The sequence below is a fragment of the Aulostomus chinensis genome, chromosome 4, assembly GCF_037954235.1.
Source record: "Aulostomus chinensis isolate RoL2024-O1b breed Wild chromosome 4, RoL_Achi_v1.0, whole genome shotgun sequence".
Taxonomy (NCBI): Eukaryota; Metazoa; Chordata; class Actinopteri; order Syngnathiformes; family Aulostomidae; genus Aulostomus; species Aulostomus chinensis.
The window spans coordinates 32,075,469-32,100,912 of NC_141323.1; the positions used below are offsets into that span (position 1 = coordinate 32,075,469).

Genomic DNA, 25,444 nt, shown 5'->3' on the forward strand with positions numbered 1-25,444 from the left:
CCCTCCTGGTCCTTACTCTGAATTCTGAGTGGAACATCCACAGCACATGAACAGGGACTTGAACCCTGTACCCTCAGATTAAAAGTCTGATGCTCTACCATCTGAGCTACTCAGGCTCTTTCTACAGCATTTAGACAGGAAAAGAAACACCTGTGAAGGTCAAACTGCTGCTTTCTTGACTTCTTCAATCCTCCATGTTAAAGTCCACCATGCTCTTGATTGGCTCTGATTCTCTGTGGCAAAATCCAACAAGAGGCTCCAAAAATGTCTTGAATGTCATAAGAATACACAGGACAAGATGTTCGTTTCCTTCATGTCTGCAGTTCCTCCACTGGAAAGTAAAGTCAATGCTGTTCCTCTGCTGAAACCTGGGGTCGGACCAGGGACCTTTAGATCTTCAGTCTAACGCTCTCCCAACTGAGCTATTTCAGCTCTGAGTGAGGGCCCTGCTTCTCTCATTTTATAATCTCTTCAACTCTCACTAGAACTTAGATAGGATTTGAGCTTCTGAAGTCATGACACATTGAACAGTTCTACAGGACCAAACTGAACGAACTGAAGAAGCTTCTTGGAACTCTAAACTTCTTAACTCGCTTTCTCCAAAAACTGTGCCTGGACGAAGGCCGTTTCCAGCTGTCCTTCAAGCTGACGAGGACCAAGTTTGATGACCTGTTTGGAGGATATCAAGGATGGACACCAACTACAGGCCCCAGGTTCGTTGACATGATTTCACTGACACCAGGGGAATGTCAACACTGACAGGCTCTCTGGACTCATTGTCATGAGAATTTGTCACATCAGTTGAATATCTTCACATACGTGAATTCATTGAAGGAGTGTTGTTCTAGACCTGCTTTACCTGTCAAGTGTCTTGAGAGAACTTTTTTTGTAATTTGTCACAATATAAATAACATTGACTCGACAATAAATCGACTCTTCCCCCCCAACCGTTTAAAGCAAACAGCCGTTCCCACTGATCCTGGATCTGCGCAACGTTCCTGCTTTTTAAAAGGAAAATTGTCATCATTGCTTTTGCAGGATGTGCTTGCTGATGGAGAATTGTTGGCTATAAACTCATTGAACTCACTCCAAGTCATTATTTTTGAGCAAACTCATGACTCCTGATGTTTAGCCACGTTACCGGTCTTCCCCATGACGGGTCGGTGGCAGCACTCGTCTACGTTCTCCCGCAGACTTTCTGCGGTTCCATCTTCCAGATTTTATTGATGAGGATTGTTGGTGGATGAGAGAATTGAAAATTTCTTACTGCAGTTTGAGGTTTGTATGATTGAAACTGTGTAGATTGGCGTTAAGAAGTTAGCTGGTTTGGATAAATTCAGGTATGAGCCACCACACTGAATCAGGCACAGGTATGACGTTCACCCTGACATAGAACATCAACAGCTTAACATTGTTGGCAGGACTCCAAACTGAGCAGGGAGACCCTAATGGATTTCTAGTCCATCGCCTTCACCACTCAGCCACAACAACCACATTGACACACATTTGTAGAGGATGGATATTCACAAAATTATCTTAATTTCTGTCACAAGCCCATTTGTGTGAGGTCCTATTTTCTCTTTTTCAGCATTCCTTTGTTTCCAGGTCTCTAATAAGTGCAGAATTACAAAGACAAGCAAGCTTGATCCGTCCTGGGCAGGTGATAGGAGCCATTGACCACTGGCCAGAGACCCTGGCACAGACATTGGGGTGGTGATAGAGAGCATTTATACAATTATATTCTATATTTATAGAATTCTAATATCCTACAATTTCATTGAGCAAATGCTTTTGTCCCAAGCCATGTACGTATATCACATATATAGAATATATATGTTACTCTTTTATCTACGTATTAACCACAAAATGCAGTCAAATGCCAGTAAATTCGGAGTATTTATTCATTATTTATTGTTATTTATTATTTTTGAATCCATTTTCATTGTCATTCTTCTGTTCATTTTCAGTTTGATTCATAAAAATGAACAAACTTTGACGTGTTTTCTTCTCTTGTGTGTCAACAATTTTGGATTTGGAATCTCCTGACAAACAGACCACATGACCAGGATGAAGTGTTGTTGGTGAGTTTGGCTCCTGAGCTCAAGACAGTTGTGACTAATAAAGGACAGCTTCAAATGCAGCTGTGAAGCCTCATTGTCAGCTGGGAGGAACGACAGGTGTCTCCCTCTAGTGGCTCCTCACAGCAACACGAGCCTCATTCCATTCACATGCATCCACCACCTCACTACCAAAGGCCAGTTGGGCCTCGACAGACAGGTGAGTTTCAAGTGTTGGACAAAGGTCTTTAAGATGTTCTTATTAATTCTATAACATCTGAGATTAAAATCTATGGAATTACAACTAACAAGTAGTCAAACACCTGATCAGATGCTCCTTCATGAGGCTGAGAAGAATCAATCTAAACTGGGATGTAGAAAATTAATTGAGAAGAGAAACCTACTGATTGGATGACATGGACCCACCTGATCCATGTCAGCCTTGTTGGAGCAGAAAGAGGTGGATCAGAGGAATCAGTGGATCAAGACTCAGGTGTCAGATGAAGAATCTCTTTATTCACAATGGAGTCAGAGAAATCTTCCAACGTGAGAGAACCTGACAGACCATTTTATACCAAAGACAGGCTGTGTGTGTGTGTGGGGGGGGGGGGGGAGAGACGGGACAATGGCTTAAGGGAGCTCCAGGTAACTGGTTTGAACTGGTCCCTCATCTCTGTGAGTAGAAACCATCTGAGGTGGAGGGTGAAGATCTGCTTTGACCTCCTGATCTCCCAGTAAAGCCAGTATAGATGTTGAGCTTGGAGGAGTTGATGGCCTCCTTCATCTTCTTGTTGGAGATGTTTGCTAAACTCAGCACCACCATAGATCAGAGGAAAGTCCACTTGTCAGCTGGACACTGGAGTTTCTAGTGACCTGCAGGATCTTAGTTGTGGTGGCAGCAGGCCTGTTCCAAGAGCTTTGCTCACATTCATGATCAGGCTTCAGAATGGTTCTGGACCACTGAGTGATAGGAGCTGATCCTGGGGCAGCAGAAGACAAATATAGAGAAGAAAAGACAAAAGACAGAGAGAAAGGAGGGAGAGAATGACAAAAAGATGGGGAACAAGATGAGGGTGAAAGACAAGCAGAGAGAAAGACAGAGGGACAGGGGGATGGAAGACAGACAGACAACCAACAACAGCAACAGCAGCAATAATAGTATTGATATTGTCCTGTTATTGATGTTTTCATGTGAAAGTGGCATAATTAAGACAAAAGACACTGTTAGAACAGAAAGATCCAGAAAACCCACCAACAAGAGGTGTGTCTGGTACAGATGTGGAATTATTGGCTCACACAATGTTGAGGCAACTGGGAAGAAGACAAACAAAAAAGGCTTGTGTGATTCAGACATTCATCAAAAATGGTCCTGTAGAACTGTTCAATGTGTCATGACTTCAGAAGCTCAAATCCTCTCTAAGTTCTAGTGAGAGTGGAAGAGATTATAAAATGAGAGAAGCAGGGCCTTCACTCAGAGCTGAAACAGCTCAGTTGGGAGAGCGTTAGACTGAAGATCTAAAGGTCCCTGGTCCGATCCCAGGTTTCAGCAGAGGAAGAGCATTGACTTTACTTTCCAGTGGAGGAACTGCAGACATGAAGGAAGCTACCATCTTGTCCTGTGCATTCTTATGACATTCAAGACATTTTTGGAGCCTCTTGTTGGATTTTGCCACAGAGAATCAGAGCCAATCAAGAGCATGTTGGACTTTAACATGGAGGATTGAACAAGTCAAGAAAGCAGCAGTTTGACCTTCACAGGTGTTTCTTTTTCTGTCTAAATGCTGTAGAAAGAGCCTGAGTAGCTCAGACGGTAGAGCATCAGACTTTTAATCTGAGGGTCCAGGGTTCAAGTCCCTGTTCAAGCGCTGTGGATGTTCCAGTGTTTGACAACATGGTATTGGATGAAGTTTAGTGGTGAATGAACTGTCATCATCAAAAGTAGAAGTGTTCTTGTCTTGCCACTGTGAGACTGTTGCAAGAAAAGTGACCAATAAGAATTTCATGTGGCATGAAATTAACAAAAGACCACAAATAACACTGGTCAAGTTAATTTTATTTATATTGCGCCAAATCACAACAAAACTTATCTCATGACTCTTCACTAGTAGAGCAGGTCCAGTACCAAACTCCTTCAATGAATCTACACCCAACAATTCTCCATCAGCAAGCACATCCTGCAACAGTGGTGACAAAACCTTTTAACAGGCAGGAACATCAAGCATCAAGGTGATACCTTCCAGGGTACCGATCTCATGAGATAAACTTGTAAAGTGTCATGAGATAACTTCTGTTGTGATTTGGCATTTATAAATAAAATTGACTTGACTTGACTTGGAAGTTAGAATTAAATTTAAAGTAGAAAAATCTTCCCTCTTCAATCCTGTCACTAAGTGTTGTAAACTGTTTCAAACAAATTCTACTGTTCAACAGTTCAAGAGTTTCTAATGAAGCTGAATGTGCTCTCTTATACTTTCCTCAATTGTGTTTCTTTCATGTCTTGAGATCAAAGACAGAATTCTAGTTAATGTCAAAGCCCTGATGACATCATCAGGAATTCTCACTTTGATCTGGAGACTCTTGCTTTAACCTGAATTTGATCTGACTAATGTTTTAGTTTAGGTTGCATGATACCGACCACCGCATTTCTCCTGATGGACTGGTGACCTGTCCAGGGTGAACCCTGCCTCTTGCCCAATGTCACCTGGGACCCCCCCCCCCTCGTGACCCTTAAAGGATAAGAATAGAAAGAGGATGGAGGGATGGACTTAACACTGAAATCAGCTGATCTGATCCACATTCTAATTCTTCCTTTCCCTCTTTAGGAGTCAATGAGAATAGTAGTATATATAATAATGTATATACAACCTTGGAGTATCTTTCCAAAGCTTTTAGTATTTCATCTTGTTTCTACTTGTAGTTTTAGTGCCTGGATCTTTTCTTTTTATATCCTACTGTCTGCTCTTTGCTTTTGGAGCTTCCTTCAACAACTACCAAGCCTCCTGGGTACTGTAGGAAACATGGTCAAGTTCTTCTTACTTTTGCAGTCACGTCCTGCTCACATTGGTCTGTCTTCATTTTTACTCCTCCCACTGCCACAATGACCAGCCTTTATACACTTGGTGACTGGGGCCCTGGTTGCTGCAGGCCTCAACACCAGCCTGTGGTTGTGAGCAGGGCAGAACAGAACTGACAGTATCTCACATGCAGGACCTGGGTCAGCACCTGGTGCCAGCTGGGGCACCGCTTTAACCTGGACGCCCTGGAAGATCTTCTCCAGGAACTCGCCTTTTTCAGTCGAAACAGCATGAAACTTCAAGTAAAGAATTAAAATTATTTAATTAACAATGAGGTCTCTGTAATAAAACAAAAGGGACAACTGACTACATCACCATTTCTACCTCTTTTTAACAGACTCACATTTCAAAACAATCAGGTTTATTTTGCTCCTTTCTTTCAGCAGAGAATGGTTTTGTTCCATCAACCTCTGGGTTCTTGGCCCAGCACGCTTCCTCTGCTCCACTCTGCTCTACCATTTATTGAACAGGCCTTAATTGAGGAGAGCAGGATTGTGACAAGAACAGGAATGTGAGTGTTGAAGGTTTCATAATTTTCTCTGAAGCAGGCCTCAGCAGGTAAAGATTCATCTCTTATTTCAGAGGAGGATTTGAAGAATTCATTGTTGCTGAACTGTTTATGCTTCAATTTCTGGACGTTCACTGGTGGAATGTTTGTGGGTCAGAGGTGAAAAGAGTACAAGTGCACCTGTTGTGTGTGATGGGGCACCAACATGCAAGAAGTTGTTTCTCCTCAGAGACTGGAGTCTTCAGCCAGCACCTTAAACCGCTCGGCCACACTACCTCACTGTGCTATTCAGGGAGTTGGTCTGCTAAAGGCATGTTGAAGAGGAAGTAACATAATGATATTAAACTTATTCTGAAGGGGGACCCCTTTCCTCCCACGGTCACAGGAAGTGACGACAGCGCTGCCAGAAGCAGCCAGGAAAGAAATGGTAAAAGGACTCAATTTGTACAGCTCCTTTCTACCTCAGCAGGCCACGCTAGCAAACCCCCTTTTGTTTGGTTTGGTTGTTATTTAGTGACTGTGGATGAACACACAGGAGAAGTTGTGCATGAATTTGTGTTCCCTGTTCACTTGAATATATGCAGGAGTATGAGGTGGAAATAATACTGTTTATTTTTGTTCTTATTTCAGAACTGTTGACACAACGGTGTCAGATTAAAGCATCTTCACCTTCCAGATGCTGGTCTCCTTCTGGTGTCCTGACTGACACCCATCTTGTGTTCTGGATCCACCTGAACGAAGCAGCTCCAGATCCCTGAACTCCCTTACAGGTAAAGAAAATGGATGGCTGGATGGAAGTCCCCCAACTGTGGCTGTTCTGAAACTCTTCTCCTCAATCACTCCTGAGTTGACACTCTGAGATGGGAAACTCTGAGTATCTGGTTCCAGAACAGCTGATCTGAGTTGCTTCCATCAACTGTGAGTACGTTCACCTTGAGTTGCACACGTGCACAACCACGACAAAATGCCAACATCAGTGGAGCCCCGACACCACGAGTCACCATGACAACCACAAACAAAATAACAAGTTATTTCACACCAATTCATTGAAACAAGACCTTCCTATATTTATGGATCCATCACAAATATGAGCCTTCCCAGTCTGTCAGGTGGTAGAATTCAGTCAGCACCAATAACAGGAGAGTCAGAGTTTAGAAACCAAAGACAGACATTAAAGTCTCTCTGATAAAACAAAAATATAGTGAAGTATACTGGAAAAGAATATTGCAATATATTAAATATGATATTTCCATGGAGGGGCAGTTTTACATTTTTATTCTTGGATTCATTATATTTTAGAATCAGAAAGGCAGTTACAATGACATCATCAAGACAAAACCTGGTGCTGACAAAGGTGAGGTGAACAATTTTCACAATCAATCCCAAATTTAGGCCTGAAGTTAGAAAATAATATTAGCTAGCTAGCTAACGTTAGCTAGTTAATGTTAGCAAGCTGTCAATATTTAGCACCATCAAATAGTTCAAACAAGGTCAACAGCTGTTAGAATGATGGTCACATGATTTAACCTTCCTCCTGTGTGACCTGTTTGGAGGTTTTAAATGCATCAAAGAAGCACATCAATTTGTTTATTGCTTTTTGACTTTGTCAGGAACCTCCAGTTCAACAAAATAAAGCAAAAACATTTTTGTCACTAAATTATAAAAGAGTAAGTATCGGTTTTGACCCAGTGATCAAAATAAGACCACAAAGCAACAATTCGAGCCAAACCTGAAGTCAGAAGTGCACTGTCAGCAACCCACTGACAGCAGCTCCTCTCCCAGTCATGGGAGCTTCAGGGGATTCTCATTTGGCCTCGTTTTCCCATCGACCTGCACAACAACAAAACAAACAAAGACGGCCATGTCCAGTGTGGTCCTGGATATGACGACTGGACTGCAGGGTCCCAGTATCACTGTGACAATTCTTTTACCAGCTATGACCTTGGACAAGAACTTCTCAGGAGGAAACTTATCATGGTGGCACAGTGAAGAAAACTAGACCTGAGCTGCCTGCTGAAATCTTGCAGGTGAAGGACAGAGCTCCACCTCTTTGACAGACACCACCACTGTTGGCTCATGTTGTCAAAAAAATGAAGTGTGTCAGTTTTTGACACACACACATCTAAACACACACACATACACATGCATGTTCTTTCACACAGAGACTTTTCCTCTGTTTTTGTTTTTTACTGGTTTTGAACCAGTAGTTGGTTTCTGTTGGTTTGATCTGCTTGACTGGTTGTTGTTTGTTTGACCTTGCAAATCCATATTTTGGGTTCTGGCTTGTTCTGCTTTTAATTTTGTGTTTGTATTAAAGTTCATTTGCTGAAAAAGAGACTTTTTTCCTTTTTGTTGAGGTCAATATATGAGGGTCAAAACTGACCCATAACACCATGGATGTTACAATAGTTAATAATATTAAAATGAATAATAAATAAAACCAATCCATGTCAGAGATGTGTTCTAACACCCCTCAGTAATGGTCAGGAAACACAACAACCTTTTGTTTATTTCTATGATTTTCTTGAGGTTCATTTTATCATTTTTTTAACTGAAATCGAGGGTTTACTGACTAAAAAAAGGTCTCTCTATGTTGGCCCTGCGATGGACTGGCGACCTGTCCAGGGTGAACCCCGCCTCTCGCCCGTTGACGCTGGGATAGGCTCCAGCCCCCCCGCTACCCTTAATGTGTAGGAATAAGTGGAAGATGACAGTGGATGGACTATACTATACTAATAAGTACTGACAATGAAAATTAAAACAAAATCGCTGTTCACTATAAGCTGACGAGTAAAAACGTGATGAAAAGGATGACGGCGGCCGGTCAGACTCTCAGGGTTACAACCATCCTGAATGCCTTGATTTCTTTTCTTTTGAACCAATAAATCATCTCAAAACAAATTTGAACTCTCAGTCCGACTTTTTGATTGGCGGCCCCAACCCCACACCTGCCCCGCCCTCCGTGGTGTTTCAGTGCACGTTGCAGAGACGCTGTGTAGACGAGCAGCAGACCTTCACCTGTGGCGGCAGCGTGGAAAGTTGGAAGAAAAAGACGAGCGGATTTATGGACGCATTTCTGTTATCATCCTGCTGAACAGAAGACGGAGTGTGTTGTTCCTGACAAGGATGGGGAGCGTTGTGGATCTTAGATTAGTGGAAAAAACACGACCAGTTTGAAAAGACACATGAAGGCCCGCCATCCCGCAGCTGGAGCTTTACTCTTGTGGCTTGTCAGTCAAATACAGAAAATAAACAAGAACTTGCACTTTTTCTAACAGGCTTCTGACGTTTCATTATTATGATCATGATCCTTATTGACAAGAGCAATGTGCTTCAATCTCAGTTTAAATGACAGTTTCATGTTTGCTTTGTATGGAGTTTTATAGAACATCACATATCCCTTTGCAACATCTCAGGAAAATGAAACATTGCTTCAGACTAAAATGAGACTAAAACTTAAGACAAAAGACTAAATTTAAACTAAAACTTTTCTAAACTAAAAGGCTAAGATGGGAATTTAACTGAATCCAGTCTTCGATGACTGACGATAACTAAAACGAAAGGAAAAATTCTTGTCAAAAAGAATCTCTGCTAGCTTGACAAATAAGTGGCACAAACTGGGTTCAAGCTGGACTTTGGACACTGGTATCTGCAACAACTCCCTTCAACTCCTAATCTAGCATCTCTGCTGTGCTCAAACTATTTTACAGAACATTTGACAGACCTCTGGAGCAGTGAGGACAGACATGAGTTGATCAACATGATCCACTGAAGCATCATTTCACCCTGCCACTGAGGTCACCAACATGAGCTGGAGTTGGGACTCTTGAACTGAACCTGGTATCACAGCGACACCTACTGCTGCAAAATGGAACAGCAACATTGAACCCAAGTACAGGATTAGAGGGAGACTGATGGTCGCTGTTTGGGTTTTTGAAAAACAAGGAGGGCGTTGGTTCAAGCTGGATTCTCAGAGACTGTTTCCCCAACCTCTACATTGGCATCTACACTGTCATCCAGTCAGGTGACTGAAGTCATCCAGTCATGTGACTGAAGTCATCCATTCATGTCAGTGATGTCACTTGGCAGGACTGTCATTGCCGTCACATTCTAGAAAAGAATCCACATGTGGCTCCCATGATAACTGATGGACCTCTGGTTGGAGGCTGGACGATGATGTTTGGACTTGAAGGAAAACTCCTTGTCCAAATTCCATTGTGTTCAAATTTAAAGTCCCACAACAAGAAGTAGCTGAATCTGACAGGTGAAGGTTTGGAACTCCAAGATGGTTGATGTTTTCTTGACTTGATGCCCTGACTGTCAGGGTAGATGACAGCTTCTTTCTGCTGCTGCATCTGAGTGGCTATGATGTGAGGTTTTACCTCCCAAGGTTGTCTGGTTCCAGGGGAAATTTGAAAATTTCAGTCCCCAACCTTGGCTGTTCTGAAACTCTTCTCCTGAATCACTCCTGAGCTGCAGCAAGAAAAAATACCAGTGCCCAACCAGATCAACTTTATGGCTGCTAACAGCCTCAGACACTTGATTTCCATCAATCTGGAGCCAAGAAGGCCCTCACCTGTGGTTCTCCTCCAGGAGGGTCCAGGTTCTGCCATTGTGGCTCCTTGTGCCACTGCCAGAGAGCCTCAGCTGCACACTGCAACATTTCAACAGGAGATTTACATTCCTTCAAATGTCCTGACATCTTATTCCAATGATTCTGTTCCATATTTATATTTTAAAATCAATCACACAATGAAAGCTGCCACAGCTGGTTTAAGTGAGAGAACACACTAAGAGATTTGAAACCAGTAAAATATGCTTTTCTGTGTGCAAACTAGTGAGGGGCATGGAAGGATATTTTACCACCAATACAGAACCCAAACTTTAGTCATGTGATGAGATGGTGACTCTGATTATGAAATTAATGGACAAAATGTGAATTGAAAGAAAATGCATTTCTTCAGTAGACTTTGATCCAACATTTGTAGTTAGATTTTGGTGGCTGCTCCATGTTGGAGGAAACCAGGCCGATGTTGGAACGTCACAGGGAAACTCGTTTGCCTCCTCTGCTGCCAGTTCAACCCACTTTGGCAGACGACCACTCACTCCCATCAGTGGAGAGCAGCTTCAACTTGGTTTGGAATTTTCCATTGTGGATGCATAGGAATGTGGAGAAAACATCCTTTGTTAAAAGTGGGATTTGAACCCACACCTCCAGGAGAGACTGCGACCTGAACGCAGCGCTCGGCCATCCTGACAGAAACTTAAAGTCGCAGACTTCAATATCAAATGAATTAATTCATTGACAAAGTAGAATTTTTCCACTGGAGCTACTGGCTCCTGAGTTGTTGTATTTATTGTTAACATTAAACACACAGTCTGTGTTCATGGCAGTAAGAGATGATTTTCATTTTTCCGGAAAAGAAATGAACCAGAACATTAGAACCACATAATATCTCTTTATCAGTTTGTTCCATGGGACACATTCCAGACAGGAAGGTCCCCCTGAGACTTGAACTCTGACCACTTATTCAGAGTCCAGAGTGCTCACCATTTCACCATGGAACCAAACACAAGGAGGAGTTTCCTCAAAATACAACTTGACATCACCTGCAATCCAAACTGTTGCTATTTGGAGGTTCATCTTGCTCTTGTTCCAGACTACATTGCCAAAAGGAACATGAACCACAAGGAAATCATGGAACTCCAGATTAATTCAGGACCTTCTAACTACATCGTATGACCTGTGAGCAAAGACTGGCCAGGCCTTCCTTAATTCATCAGTTAATTACTGCTTCAACAAACATGCCACATAATTAAGTTACCAGAATTTCTCTCATTGAAAAACCCACCAGCCTGATTTCTTGACATGACATGAAAAATTCTCAAAACCACACAGTTGGGGTCCACAGATACAAGGTTAACCAGGAGGAATCCTGCTCCTGAACCATGGATGGAACAAAATCCACTGGAAAACTCAGCAATTCCTGAGTGCCACATCCATCCAGGAGCTTGGGTCTCCACTTGACTGTGATGATCCATGAGATCCAAGGAGGACAGAGGAAAGAAGGATCCTGTTGGAGATCTCCTACCTTCTTCCTACAAGTCAGAGGTTCATAACCTCCCTTGTTGGTGGTGCCCTCAACCTGCTGAGAGCATCACTGAGTTAACTACAGAGAAACATAGCAGCTCTTCTGAAGGCTGCAGGAAACCTGCTGGAACTGAGACTTGGACTCAGGTCACTGGATTCAAAGTCCAGGGTGCTAACAGGTCCACCATGGCATCTGGGCTTTACTTACCGTGTAAACAGGACCACAGTGGTCGTCTGGTTTTAATTTTCACAAACAAATACGGTTTAAAACTTGTAGACAGTGACACAGGGCTCTTATTTGAAGGGCCATGGGATGTGAAATATCCCAAACCTCTGAGATCAGAGTGCTCACTTTGATCTCAGGGTCCTGACCTTGGGGGTTCTTCCTTTGGTCTTCAAATACTTGTGGTTTTTATTGGCATAACTTTCAACTTGCATGCAAAAAGAGAATCACAGTCAACTTAAACCTAGCAGACAGTGTTTATTTCTAATGAATCAGACAATCGTACAAATGAGAATTAAAGGAAAAACAAAAAAAAAAGGTTTAAAAAAATCATTCACCACTCTGAAGCTTTTGAAAGTTCATTTGAAGGTTTAAAGGTGGTGGTGAGGAGGACACCCTGATCCTCCCTGTCGTCACTGCCAGGATTCTTTCTTCTGGTGCTGTGGTTCTTCTGATGAAGGGCGGCATGATGTTTGCTGTCTCAGGCTCCACCAAATGTCCTCTTCAGGACGCCACAATGTGTCCTCTTCAGTGCTCCACCTTTCCTGCATCGGAGACACAAGGGTTTCTCCTGGTGCCGACCCTATCATCCTTCTACCGAATGGTGAGGCGATGGATCCTCAGAGGATGCTGGGATCCTTCTTCTCATCAGTGCCACAGTTTTTCATGGAGGGAACAGCAGGAGCTTTTTAGTCATGTTTTGCTCGGTGTTTCCTGCTCAGAGCATCAGGATCTGTGACGCCATCTGGTGATAGTGGGTCATCATCTTGTTGTGTGATAGTGGATTCATTTATCTGCTATTTCAACACATTCAAGTTCATTATCCCTACATGTCAAAATACATTTGGTGTGGAGTTTTACTTTCTGGCCTCAATCATAATGTGTGCATTTATTCTTCATCAACATTTCTCAGCTTTGTAAGTTTATGATATTTTGTCTTCCTCTGTTTTCTATTCCATTGTTGTTGATGATTCTATTGCAGGTTTGAGTTCCCTGTTGACTGAAGCAGAAACAGGAACAAAAAGCTGGAGGTGGTCAGAGCTCCAAGTTGGGACGCTGATATTAAAGTAGGAGATGAACACATCCAGGTTAGCCATCACTCTCAGAACCTGCTACTTTACCTCTTCAGAATGTAGCAGCATAGCATAGCTTCCTCTCACTAGTTAGTGGCCCACTTTGATGTCTGGGATATGAGGTTAAAGGTTCTTTACAGCTCTGAATGAAGGGTTTATAAAGTGTTAACAATGCCATGAATAACACAAGCATTCAGTAATCCTTGATAAAAGGAGACTCACCATCAAGTTGGACCAGTTGAAGAACAAAAGGACTTCTCCACGATCACATTTATCCTCTCTCTCTCTGCGTGGACACAACAAATGAACTGGTTCAGAGACACGAGGCAAAAAAAGCTGGATGAACTCTTCTTCATTCCAAAAATGACTTCACATTTGAACACTGACGTCAGGTCATTTTATAGGGTCCTCCATTTTTTCATTTATGTGACGTTGCATATTAGGAAATAATTAATTATAAAAAAAATAATATATTTTGATGAAAACTATATTTGATCAGGAAAACTACATTGGGTCAAATAAATCCATCGTTAGTGACAGTGTTACTAATTTTAACTTTAGTGCTCTGGTGCTGATTGCCTCATTAAGATCTTCATGAAGAAATAAACTGAAATTTGTAAAAATGTTTTTTTTTTTTTTTTACAGAGTTGGCAGTTTGAGCATTGAATCTTTCTTTATGTTGAGAACAAACCCTCAAAGCCTTCATGTTTCAGTTTGCTTCACAGCTAACAGACAAACACCTCTTAGCCTGGTTCTGGTAGTCCAGGTTTAAACACCAACACAAGGATTTTATGCTGATTTCTTCACATGCAGCTGAAATCTAGACTTCGAGTGTTCATGTGAGGTTACAGCTTCACGCCTATTTAGTTTTCAACAAATATTACGTCACTTTTATGCATTGAGCTCACTAACGAACTTTAGTCTCAGTAGCTGAATCTGTTAGGGGGAAGGCAGTGTGGACCGGCAGGAGCCTCCTACAAAATGCAATGGAGAGAAGAAGAAATCCTGAGGAGTCGCTATGAGATTGAAGTGTGAAAGACGTGGCTCCTTTGGTGGTGATAGGATTTGAGTTATTGACTCTATTTTTAGTTTATTTCAATGTTATTGCAAACATCAGCTGCTCACTTATCAGCTAGCAAGTAAACAACAGTATTGTTCAGTGTGCTAGCTGAAGTAGACCGAGCGGTCAGTTGAGTCTTTATTTCCATGTGTGCTCATGGTAGCAGGGGTTTAGATTTCTAAATGTAACCCTTTTACCACCGGCTCCAATATTAAAACCCACCTTAGGCTTACAGGGAACACTTTAACTCATTTCAAATATCTTGTATGGTAAAAGTCCCATCTGGAATAATTAATATCAATCTAGGGCAATGTATGATTCTCACTCTTAAATATTCAAATGGAGGCTATGGGGAGTACACTTGACCTTTAAACTCTGCTGTAAAGCTTCAGTAACAACACACAAATTCAATGAAACCAACACAAGATTTCAGTTTAGAAAATTTATTAAAAGCTTGCAGAAAAACACATTCAAACCTTGAATAAACAAGACTATAGAAAATAAAAAAGAACCCCGGGGTATATTGTTTGTCTTTTTTTCAACTGTCTAATTTTATTTCGAGTGCACTCATGTTTACTTTCGTTGGCGCGCTTTAGTTGGAGCTCATGATGGAAACCTTTACCAGATCCCCCCGTGTGTCGGTGAAGTCAACAATACCGGACCGCAGCCGATGAATCCCTCGCTCGTTGTGGCAGCAACCGTCCCGCTCGCAGCAGCCCGCAGCAACAGACCTCCGTGATTCGGCAGCAGCGGCACATCCTCCGACTCCTTCGGCAGCAGTGACGCGTCCTCCATTAACGACTCTCTCCCGAGGCGACTATCCGAAGCTCCTGTCCCGTCCGTGCAGCGGCGTCTCCATTCAGCGTGGACAGCGTTAGCCTAGCTCCCGCTAGCTTCTGTAACTGGACTTGCCTGGTGCTCAAAACACAATCGGTGGCGGAGAATCCGACTCACGCACTCCGATCACGTCGGTCAATTACAGTTCAGTCCGTTACCGATAAAAACTCCTCTCCGACAACACACAGTCTCCAAACTCCGATAACGTTACGCCATTCACACGATGCTCCTTCCTCGCGCTTGTTTCTCCCGGAAGTGTAAACACTAAAGGTCATGAACTCACGCACGTAACCGAACGTAATAGAATTACTTTAACATTTTTGAAAGACATTCACACCCCATGAAATGATGTTTTTTAAAGTTACTAATTTTAAACAAATTTTATTATTTTAATATCTTCTTCATAATACTAATGTAAATTTTAGCTTAACCATGAACTGGCATTTTATTCTTAACTTATTCCTATGAAAATCATGAAATAAATACCACTGATTTCTCAGAGTATTACATCAACCTCGGATTAAATTAAAGCTGCAGTCAGTGTTGTTTGGGCCTGAGCCTCCTCCCGCCCACCGGGGCCGAGTAGCAGGGGTCGTCCTGAATCCAGTGATGAATTTTATGAAAGCGGTGGGACTTGTACATTTACAGCAATTGCTTGCAGTGTACTACAAGATTTCAACAGTATCACCCTGTTTATAAAAATACAGTACTTTGCTGTTAATTCTAATAGGAATCTGTTAAATTACACCCCATGACTGTTTAACAGAACTATGCTGTAATGCTAAAATACAGTACTTCACTGTAAATAAAACAGTATCATGCAGTATCTTTGCCTGATGGACGCAAGGAGAATCTCCTGATCTGCACGTGAGGCCAGAGCCTTGGTTATCATCCATCTAAATCACAGTCATTTGGTGAGTAGCGATTGCATTTATTGTAGACACTGGCGCAAAGTCTGTAGGCCAGTGGAGGCCAAGTGAAGTTTCCAGTTTGTGTGGCGACACACGAGTGGGGGGTGCACTTATTAAAATATAATAGTGACCAAAGCCGGACAACGCCACCTTGGGAATTTCGCCCAAGGAAATAGTTAACGTACTGACCAAAACGCACTCACAGGTTCATTTACTAATTGGCAGGAGACGTGGTTCCATGACAAAAATATTTTATTGTAAACAGGCCAGCAGATTAAAAAGAGAACAAGAATGAATCTAAACAAGTCTGGAGCTTACCAGTGGGGGTGAGGGATCCCAAGGCAGAAGACACCCTGATCAATTGGGACATCACATTTAAAAACGCATGATTAAAGCAAAACAGGGGTGCACAGCACACAAGAGGAAAAGCGACGCCAGGACTGTGAGCTCCCAGTACCTGAAACGAAATGACAAGAATTATAATTTAACACCAAAACTAAAAAAAAAAAAAAAACACAAACCAGAACCAAACTCAAACCACAATTTAAAAATTAATTTGAGAAACAAGATTTAATTATTAAAAACAAATTAGCAAGGAAAAATACAACCCAAAATAACCAGAAACGAGTTCATTTCTCCATTGCTAGACCAGGGAGCTAACGGATAGCCGTCCAGCAGCTTGCTACACCCTGAAGCCCAAGCGGAGGAATGGGAAACAATGCAGATCCAAACCTTCAGAGCACCATGAAGTACAGTTCAGTGGCGCCACACGGTGGACATCAGGATCTGGCAGACCCTGGTTAAACAAGGTGAATTACTGCAACAACCTCCAGTTCAACACACAGCGGATTCCAATTCATTAACACAGAAGCAGAGCACTCCAGTGAACACAGTAAACAGTGAACAAACAAACAAGCAAAACATGTGTAGATGGCCAGTAGGTCGCAGAACAGGCTAGTAGCAGAGCAGGCTAATAGAGCAGGAGCCTGTAACAAAGCTGGGTAGTCTGTAGCCAAACAGCAGCCAGAGCAAAGCAGGGTAGTCTGTAGCAAAACAGCAGCCAGAGCAAAGCAGGGTAGTCTGTAGCAAAACAGCAGCCAGAGCAAAGCAGGGTAGTCTGTAGCAAACAGCAGCCAGAGCAAAGCAGGAGCATCTGGCAAAGCAGGATAGTCTGGCAAGACAGCGCCCGGTAGCAAAGCAGCAGCTAGTTCTTCCTCAGTGTCACGGCTCACCAGCTGTGCCAATCAGGTGTAGATCGCACGCATGCAGAGCAAAGGGTTTCACAGCTAGTATGCTGTGGCAAACAGCCTCTGCACGTCAGATCGGCGGGGGGGGGGGGGGGGGGGGTGTTTCCCCACTAGCGGCGATTAAGGGACCGTGTCCCAAAAGCCGGACGCCTACAATTAAACACGTGAATATGAAAAACGTGCATGATCAGCATGCAACACGAGCTACAGGGAGCTACTGCTACATACCAGCAAAGACGGTGGCGAGAAGGCAGACGTGAGGCGATCAGAGGCGGAAGCGAGGTGACCAGGAAGTGGGAGGACCGCGGACCCCAAGAGCAAGAGATTGACCAGGTAGATGCTGCCCCTATTTATAGAGCAGCGCCTCACACTGGTTGGCTAATGATGGTACAAGCCAAGTCAGGCATCACCAACCAGTCTCACTGCTAGGATGGGACCTCTCATCCTGCCACATTTGCATTGATAATTACACTCGGTGCACATCATGCTAGCCAGATTTAGCAGCTAGCCAAAATGTTGAAAATGCTTGCAAATTAGTCCAAAAAACACAGAGAGTTGACTTTACTTTTTACATCTCGAGCCTCCACAAATTAATGTGTGCGACATCTGTATTTTGCCTGTGAATTCATGAAGCTTTCTGAACCATTTTACAGTACACACAATATACGTGTCACACAACAGTTAAGTCGGTTCATATTAAGATGAGTGCACACTGACTGTGTTTACATGCAATTACGTTCCTCCATCTTGTGCTAGGCTACTGCTCTGGCATGAGTCTGTCTGATGGCATGATTACAGTGTACTTAAGGCCATAGATCAGGAGCTGTGGTTGTATTTGTTTAAAAAAGAGTGGTTTTAGCATCGTTCAAGTGCCTGCTCATTTGTGTTGATTTTTCTTTGTCTCTGATATTGCCTACAGATGCAGGAGCCTATTTTCCAGCTGCCCTGATCCTAGTAAGTACTTGCCTGTCCATCACATTTCACAGTTAATCAGTTATTTTTTCAGACCTCAAACATTGAAATAGACAACTATGTTATCTGGTCAAAGAAGCTGTTTTTTTCTTCTTCTTCTTCTCTTCTCTTTTCTCCCTGTTTTTTTGGATCTCCAACACTACATCTACATGTATATATTTGATGGCTTATAATGTCTCATTCATCTGAGTGAGTTCCAACACTCCTTTTTTAGGCGCTTCATTGGAATAAATCCTGAGAGTGTCTGCATGTTTTCCCTGTGCTGGTTCTCTCCAGGTACTCCAGCTTCCTTCCACAGTCCAAAGACATGCAAATGGAAATGCAACTCTAAATTGACCGTAGGTATGGCTGTGAGTGTGAATGGTTGTCTGTCAATATTTGTTGGCTGCGGTGGACTGCGATGGACCACTGACCTGTCCAAGGTAATGTCCCCTCTGGGATAGGCTCCAGCCCCACCCTGTGACACTTAACAGGATAAGCGGAAAAATGGATGGATGGATGGATGGATGGACGGATGGATGGATGGATGGATGGATGGATAGATGGGTGGGTGATCACTCACAGGACTGTGAGTCTCTCACTCTGACCGCTTCATGCTATGGGACTTACATTGACGTAACCTGATTAGCTCAGTCAGTCGAGCATGAGACTCTTAGTCTCAGGGTTGTTGGTTCAAGCCCCATGTTGGGTGTTGATCTTAAACACCACTGCTTGTCCTCTCAGTTTTGAAAGCTTTGTTTGTAAATTGTCAGAAAAATCAGTGAATAAACAATACAAACTTAGGCTTTGTCAGAAATTCCATGCTTCCAAACTAACCAATATGAAAAAAACAAAAGGTGAGACTTTTTCATGCATTCGAAAAATTTGTATGCGCTTCATTGTATCCGCTTTCTATACTTCCATGCATCCCAGCTTATTTCTGTTCAGGGTTGCAGGGGGAGGCTGGAGCCTTTCCCAGTGGCTTTCAGGTGAGAGGCAGGTTTCACCCTGGACAGGTAGCCAGTCCATTGCAGACAGAATACCCACGCAGGCACGGAGAGAACATGCACACACCACACAGAAAGAACCTGTGCTCGAGCCAGGACTTGAACTTGCTTTGAGGCGACACTGTTAACAACGGTACCACCGTGCCACCCATTGACTGTAACACATTGTAAACAATATACACTCTTGTTATCATACAACACGTAGCCCTGTACAAAAATCAAATAAATTACATCGCATAAAAAGCATAAAGAGATGTGTTAAAAAGTTCAAAAATAAATAGAGTTCATGATCTTTAAAATTGGTTATAATGTGAGCAGGTTAAAAGCATAAATATAATATGTAACATTTAAAAAGTAAAACTATTTACAGTTAAAAAATAAATTCATATAAAGGTCTTTAAGTTCTCTGAGTCTGTAAAAGATCAGTGATCTGAGAATAAGGAGAGGGGAAGAAGCCGTGTTTATATGTAACCTCAATTGTTACCTGTCAATCATTTCATTCCTGTCTTATCTTTGGGTGTATTAAGACCGCAAAAGCCAATGAGAGGAAAGTTACTGTGTAAGGGGTGGGACTAGTGGCGCAGGTTTGTGAGGTGAGTAGTTAGCGCGCATGGGGAGAGAAACAGAGGCAATGATCAGAGAGTTAAGAGGGGAGGCATCGTTTGTGTGGAGAGCATTTAAGTTTATTTTGGAGGTCGACGACTGGTGGTCCTGATATAAACTTCTGTGTGACCTTCGAGAGGTGAATATTTATGCCTGTATTTGCGCTTTATCTAACTGTTATAGTGAAAAGAGACTGGATGTGTACATGGTTAGCGACGTGCTAGCTAGGGATAGCATTCCGTGCTAATGTGCCTGCAGATCGTAGCTTTAGCGTTGTAATATGTTTGGAGCGAAAGTAAAGGTAATGCGAATTCGACACGAGATAATGTTTGATAATTGTGGCTAAATTAAGATAATATGCTTGAAGGAGACGGACATTGGAGAGAGAGAGACGGGTTTCCATCCGATGGCTCTGCTGTTCTGCTGTGCCCTGTCCTGCTGTGTTTTCTTCTTCGTGACTTTCGCTGTCCCGCCATTGCGTGTGAGTGTTTGGATTGTGACTTCCACCGCCATTGCCATTACCATTCAGACTCTCATCCTCCATTCCCGTTCTCCCCCTTCTAATAAAACCCTGGATTTTTGAGGACTAACATACACATGCACTTGCTTTTATTGTGTGCTCAGCTGCGAGTGAAGCGGCCATTACAGTTGTGAAGCCCCGACCGCACACGAGCTTCAATAAACAGGCCTGAAACAGGTAAAAATTAAATTTAAGGTGTTTCATATGAATGTGTGTGTGCCCACAGGTAAAATATTGAGTTTTAGTTGTTGTAAATTAAAGAATACCGGTTTAGAAGGTAACTTAAGGATTCTGAAAGGGATTAAATATGATGTATATTTTTAAAAAACAAAAGGGTTATCTTTTGTAGAGGAAACTTTTTTTCCTTACAATTGAGGTGTAAAGGATGACTTGAGGGTATTTTATGTGAAACTATCCAACTAAAAAAGATTTTTATTTTCAGTGAAATGAAAGTTCAGAACCAAGAAAGACAACTGTTTGTTTTGTTTTGAAAATCCTCTTACTCATTGTTAATAATTTAGTTCATTGTATTTTTATAATACTAGAATATATTCAATTTTTATTTCATCCATCTCTGTGAACAAGTACCTGTGAAGGATTAATTTGCAATTCTTTTAACTTCAGCTTGAGGAAAGGGCAGCTTTGAGTCTTTGGGGACCAGCATGAGCGAGCTTCCCTCACACACCTTTTCTTGAAGCGCCTTTCGCAGCTTTGAAATTGAATGTCATGCAGCGTGTAATTTGAAGTAGACAGATGGCAGATGCAGTAGTTTTCTCTCGATGACATTAACATTCTTTTCGTTGTATTGACAGGACACCTATTTGGCGTGTGAAAAAACCCTGAGGCTGTTGCGCATCACTTTTTTTCTGAGGTTGTAAAGTGTGTGAAATGGATATAGAGCCCATGTGTGTCACAGTCAAGGGCTTACGGCCATACCACTCTGAACACGCCCGATCTCGCCTGATCTCGGAAGCTGAGCAGGGTTGGGCCTGGTTAGTACTTGGATGGAAGACCGCCTGGGAATACGAGGTGCTGTAAGCTTTTTTGTTTCATTGTGAGGAAAGGGCAGCTTTGAGTCTTTGGGGACCAGCATGAGCGAGCTTCCCTCACACACCTTTTCTTGAAGCGTTTTTCCGCAGGTTTGAAATTGAATGTCATGCAGCGTGTAATTTGAAGTAGACAGATGACAGATGCAGTACTTTTCTCTCGATGACATTAACATTCTTTTCGTTGTATTGACAGGAAACCTATTTGGCGTGTGAAAAGACCCTGAGGCTGTTGCATGTCACTTTTTTCCTGAGGTTGTAAAGTGTGTGAAATGGATATAGAGCCCATGTGTGTAAGAGTAAAGGGCTTACGGCCATACCACTCTGAACACGCCCGATCTCGTCTGATCTCGGAAGCTAAGCAGGGTCGGGCCTGGTTAGTACTTGGATGGGAGACCGCCTGGGAATACCAGGTGCTGTAAGCTTTTTTGTTTCATTGTGAGGAAAGGGCAGCTTTGAGTGTTTGGGGACCAGCATGAGCGAGCTTCCCTCACACACCTTTTCTTGAAGCGCCCTCCACAGCTTTCGAATGGAATGTCATGCAGTGTGTAATTTGAAGTAGACAGATTGCAGATGCAGTACTTTTCTCGAGATGACATCAACATTCTTTTCTTTGTATTGACAGGACAACTATTTGGTGTGTAAAAAGACCGTGAGGCTGTTGCACATCACATTTTTTTGAGGTTGTAAAGTGAGTGAAATGGATATAGAGCCCATGTGTGTGAGAGTCAAGGGCTTACGGCCATACCATTCTGAACTCGTCTGATCGCGGAAGTTAAGCAGGGTCGGGCCTGGATAGTACTTGGATGGGAGACCGCCTGGAAATACCAGTTGCTGTAAGCTTTTTGGTTTCATTGTGAGGAAAGGGCAGCTTTGAGTGTTTGGGGACCAGCATGAGCGAGCTTCCTTCACACACCTTTTCTTGAAGCGCCATTCTGCAGCTTTGAAATGGAATGTCATGCAGCGTTTAATTTGAAGTAGACAGATGGCAGATGCAGTACTTTTCTCTAGATGACATCAACATTCTTTTCTTTTATCGACAGGACACCTATTTGGCGTGTGAAAAGACCGTGAGGCTGTTGCACGTCACTTTTTTTCTAAGGTTGTAAAGTGAGTGAAATGGATATAGAGCCCAGGTGTGTAAGAATCAAGGGCTTACGGCCATACCACTCTGAACACGCCCGATCTCTTCTGATCTCGGAAGCTAAGCAGGTTCGGGCCTGGTTAGTACTTGGATGGGAGACCGCCTGGGAATACCAGGTGCTGTAAGCTTTTTTGTTTCATTGTGAGGAAAGGGCCGCTTTGAGACTTTGGGGACCAGCATGAGCGAGCTTCCCTCACACACCTTTTCTTGAAGCGCCCTCTGCAGCTTTGGAATGGAATTTCATGCAGTGGTTAATTTGAAGAAGACAGATGGCAGATGCAGTTCTTTTCTCTCGATGACATCAACATTCTTTTGTTTTATTGACAGGACACCGATTTGGCGTGTGAAAAGACCCTGAGGCTTTTGCGCATCACTTTTTTTCTGAGGTTGTAAAGTGTGTGAAATGGATATAGAGCCCATGTGTGTGAGAGTCAAGGGCTTACGGCCATACCACTCTGAACACGCCCGATCTCGTCTGATCTCGGAAGCTAAGCAGGGTTCGGGCCTGGTTAGTACTTGGATGGGAGACCGCCTGGGAATACCAGGTGCTGTAAGCTTTTTTGTTTCATTGTGAGGAAAGGGCAGCTTTGAGTGTTTGGGGACCAGCATGAGCGAGCTTCCCTCACACAACTTTTCTTGAAGCGCCCTCCACAGCTTTCGAATGGAATGTCATGCAGTGTGTAATTTGAAGTAGACAGATTGCAGATGCAGTACTTTTCTCTAGATGACATCAACATTCTTTTCTTTGTATTGACAGGACAACTATTTGGTGTGTAAAAAGACCGTGAGGCTGTTGCACATCACATTTTTTTTGAGGTTGTAAAGTGAGTGAAATGGATATAGAGCCCATGTGTGTGAGAGTCAAGGGCTTACGGCCATACCACTCTGAACACGCCCGATCTCGTCTGATCTCGGAAGCTTAGCAGGGTCGGGCCTGGTTAGTACTTGGATGGAAGACCGCCTGGGAATACCAGGTGCTGAAACCTTATTGTTTCATTGTGAGGAAAGGGCCGCTTTGAGTCTTTGGGGACCAGCATGAGCGAGCTTCCCTCACACACCTTTTCTTGAAGCGCCCTCTGCAGCTTTGGAATGGAATTTCATGCAGTGGTTAATTTGAAGAAGACAGATGGCAGATGCAGTACTTTTCTCTCGATGACATCAACATTCTTTTCTTTTATTGACATGACACCGATTTGGCGTGTGAAAAGACCCTGAGGCTGTTGCGCATCACTTTTTTTCTGAGGTTGTAAAGTGTGTGAAATGGATATAGAGCCCATGTGTGTCAGAGTCAAGGGCTTACGGCCATACCACTCTGAACACACCCGATCTCGTCTGATCTCGGAAGCTAAGCAGGGTCGGGCCTGGTTAGTACTTGGATGGAAGACCGCCTGGGAATACCAGGTGCTGTAAGCTTTTTTATTTCTTTGTGAGGAAAGGGCAGCTTTGAGTCTTTGGGGACCAGCATGAGTGAGCTTCCCTCACACACCTTTTCTTGAAGCGCCCTCCACAGCTTTCGAATGGAATGTCATGCAGTGTGTAATTTGAAGTAGACAGACTGCAGATGCAGTACTTTTCTCTAGATGACATCAACATTCTTTTCTTTGTATTGACAGGACAACTATTTGGTGTGTAAAAAGACCGTGAGGCTGTTGCACATCACATTTTTTTGAGGTTGTAAAGTGAGTGAAATGGATATAGAGCCCATGTGTGTGAGAGTCAAGCGCTTACGGCCATACCATTCTGAACTCGTCTGATCGCGGAAGCTAAGCAGGGTCGGGCCTGGATAGTACTTGGATGGGAGACCGCCTGGAAATACCAGTTGCTGTAAGCTTTTTGGTTTCATTGTGAGGAAAGGGCAGCTTTGAGTGTTTGGGGACCAGCATGAGCGAGCTTCCCTCACACACCTTTTCTTGAAGCGCCCTCCACAGCTTTGGAATGGAATGTCATGCAGTGGTTAATTTGAAGTAGACAGATGGCAGATGCAGTACTTTTCTCTAGATGACATCAACATTCTTTTCTTTTATTGACAGTACACCTATTTGGCGTGTGAAAAGACCCTGAGGCTGTTGCGCTTCACTTTTTTTCTGAGGTTGTAAAGTGAGTGAAATGGATATAGAGCCCATGTGTGTAAGAGTCAAGGGCTTACGGCCATACCACTCTGAACACGCCCGTTCTCGTCTGATCTCGGAAGCTAAGCAGTGTCGGGCCTGGTTAGTACTTGGATGGGAGACCGCCTGGGAATACCAGGTGCTGTAAGCTTTTTTGTTTCATTGTGAGGAAAGGGCCGCTTTGAGTCTTTGGGGACCAGCATGAGCGAGCTTCCCTCACACACCTTTTCTTGAAGCGCCCTCTGCAGCTTTGGAATGGAATGTCATGCAGTGGTTAATTTGAAGAAGACAGATGGCAGGTGCAGTACTTTTCTCTCGATGACATCAACATTCTTTTCTTTTATTGACAGGACACCGATTTGGCGTGTGAAAAGACCCTGAGGCTTTTGCGCATCACTTTTTTTCTGAGGTTGTAAAGTGTGTGAAATGGATATAGAGCCCATGTGTTTCAGAGTCAAGGGCTTACGGCCATACCACTCTGAACACGCCCGATCTCGTCTGATCTCGGAAGCTAAGCAGGGTCGGGACTGGTTAGTACTTGGATGGAAGACCGCCTGGGAATACCAGGTGCTGTAAGCTTTTTTATTTCTTTGTGAGGAAAGGGCAGCTTTGAGTCTTTGGGGACCAGCATGAGCGAGCTTCCCTCACACACCTTTTCTTGAAGCGCCCTCCGCAGCTTTGGAATGGAATGTCATGCAGTGTGTAATTTGAAGTAGACAGACTGCAGATGCAGTACTTTTCTCTAGATGACATCAACATTCTTTTCTTTGTATTGACAGGACAACTATTTGGTGTGTAAAAAGACCGAGAGGCTTTTGCACATCACATTTTTTTGAGGTTGTAAAGTGAGTGAAATGGATATAGAGCCCATGTGTGTGAGAGTCAAGGGCTTACGGCCATACCATTCTGAACTCGTCTGATCGCGGAAGCTAAGCAGGGTCGGGCCTGGATAGTACTTGGATGGGAGACCGCCTGGAAATACCA

The 25,444-nt window shown here is 43.2% G+C and overlaps 8 non-coding genes and 2 pseudogenes across 8 annotated transcripts; 9 read left to right on the forward strand and 1 right to left on the reverse strand.

The window, feature by feature from the left end:
- Positions 1 to 359: 359 nt before the first annotated feature.
- Positions 360 to 432, reverse strand: trnaf-gaa (transfer RNA phenylalanine (anticodon GAA)). The gene has a single exon. It is a non-coding gene; the product is annotated as a tRNA-Phe (tRNA).
- A 3,417-nt stretch (positions 433 to 3,849) lies between these two features.
- On the forward strand, positions 3,850 to 3,922 carry trnak-uuu (transfer RNA lysine (anticodon UUU)). The gene has a single exon. It is a non-coding gene; the product is annotated as a tRNA-Lys (tRNA).
- A 17,162-nt stretch (positions 3,923 to 21,084) lies between these two features.
- On the forward strand, positions 21,085 to 21,203 carry LOC147267075 (5S ribosomal RNA; annotated as a pseudogene).
- A 311-nt stretch (positions 21,204 to 21,514) lies between these two features.
- LOC147267076 (5S ribosomal RNA) lies at positions 21,515 to 21,633 on the forward strand. The gene has a single exon (XR_015114704.1). It is a non-coding gene; the product is annotated as a 5S ribosomal RNA (ribosomal RNA).
- Positions 21,634 to 22,361: 728 nt separating this feature from the next.
- LOC147267077 (5S ribosomal RNA) lies at positions 22,362 to 22,480 on the forward strand. The gene has a single exon (XR_015113275.1). It is a non-coding gene; the product is annotated as a 5S ribosomal RNA (ribosomal RNA).
- A 309-nt stretch (positions 22,481 to 22,789) lies between these two features.
- LOC147267078 (5S ribosomal RNA) lies at positions 22,790 to 22,909 on the forward strand. Its single transcript, XR_015113152.1, has one exon. It is a non-coding gene; the product is annotated as a 5S ribosomal RNA (ribosomal RNA).
- A 310-nt stretch (positions 22,910 to 23,219) lies between these two features.
- Positions 23,220 to 23,338, forward strand: LOC147267079 (5S ribosomal RNA; annotated as a pseudogene).
- Positions 23,339 to 23,646: 308 nt separating this feature from the next.
- On the forward strand, positions 23,647 to 23,765 carry LOC147267080 (5S ribosomal RNA). The gene has a single exon (XR_015115198.1). It is a non-coding gene; the product is annotated as a 5S ribosomal RNA (ribosomal RNA).
- A 727-nt stretch (positions 23,766 to 24,492) lies between these two features.
- On the forward strand, positions 24,493 to 24,611 carry LOC147267081 (5S ribosomal RNA). Its single transcript, XR_015113226.1, has one exon. It is a non-coding gene; the product is annotated as a 5S ribosomal RNA (ribosomal RNA).
- Positions 24,612 to 24,920: 309 nt separating this feature from the next.
- Positions 24,921 to 25,039, forward strand: LOC147267082 (5S ribosomal RNA). Its single transcript, XR_015114306.1, has one exon. It is a non-coding gene; the product is annotated as a 5S ribosomal RNA (ribosomal RNA).
- Positions 25,040 to 25,444: the final 405 nt, after the last annotated feature.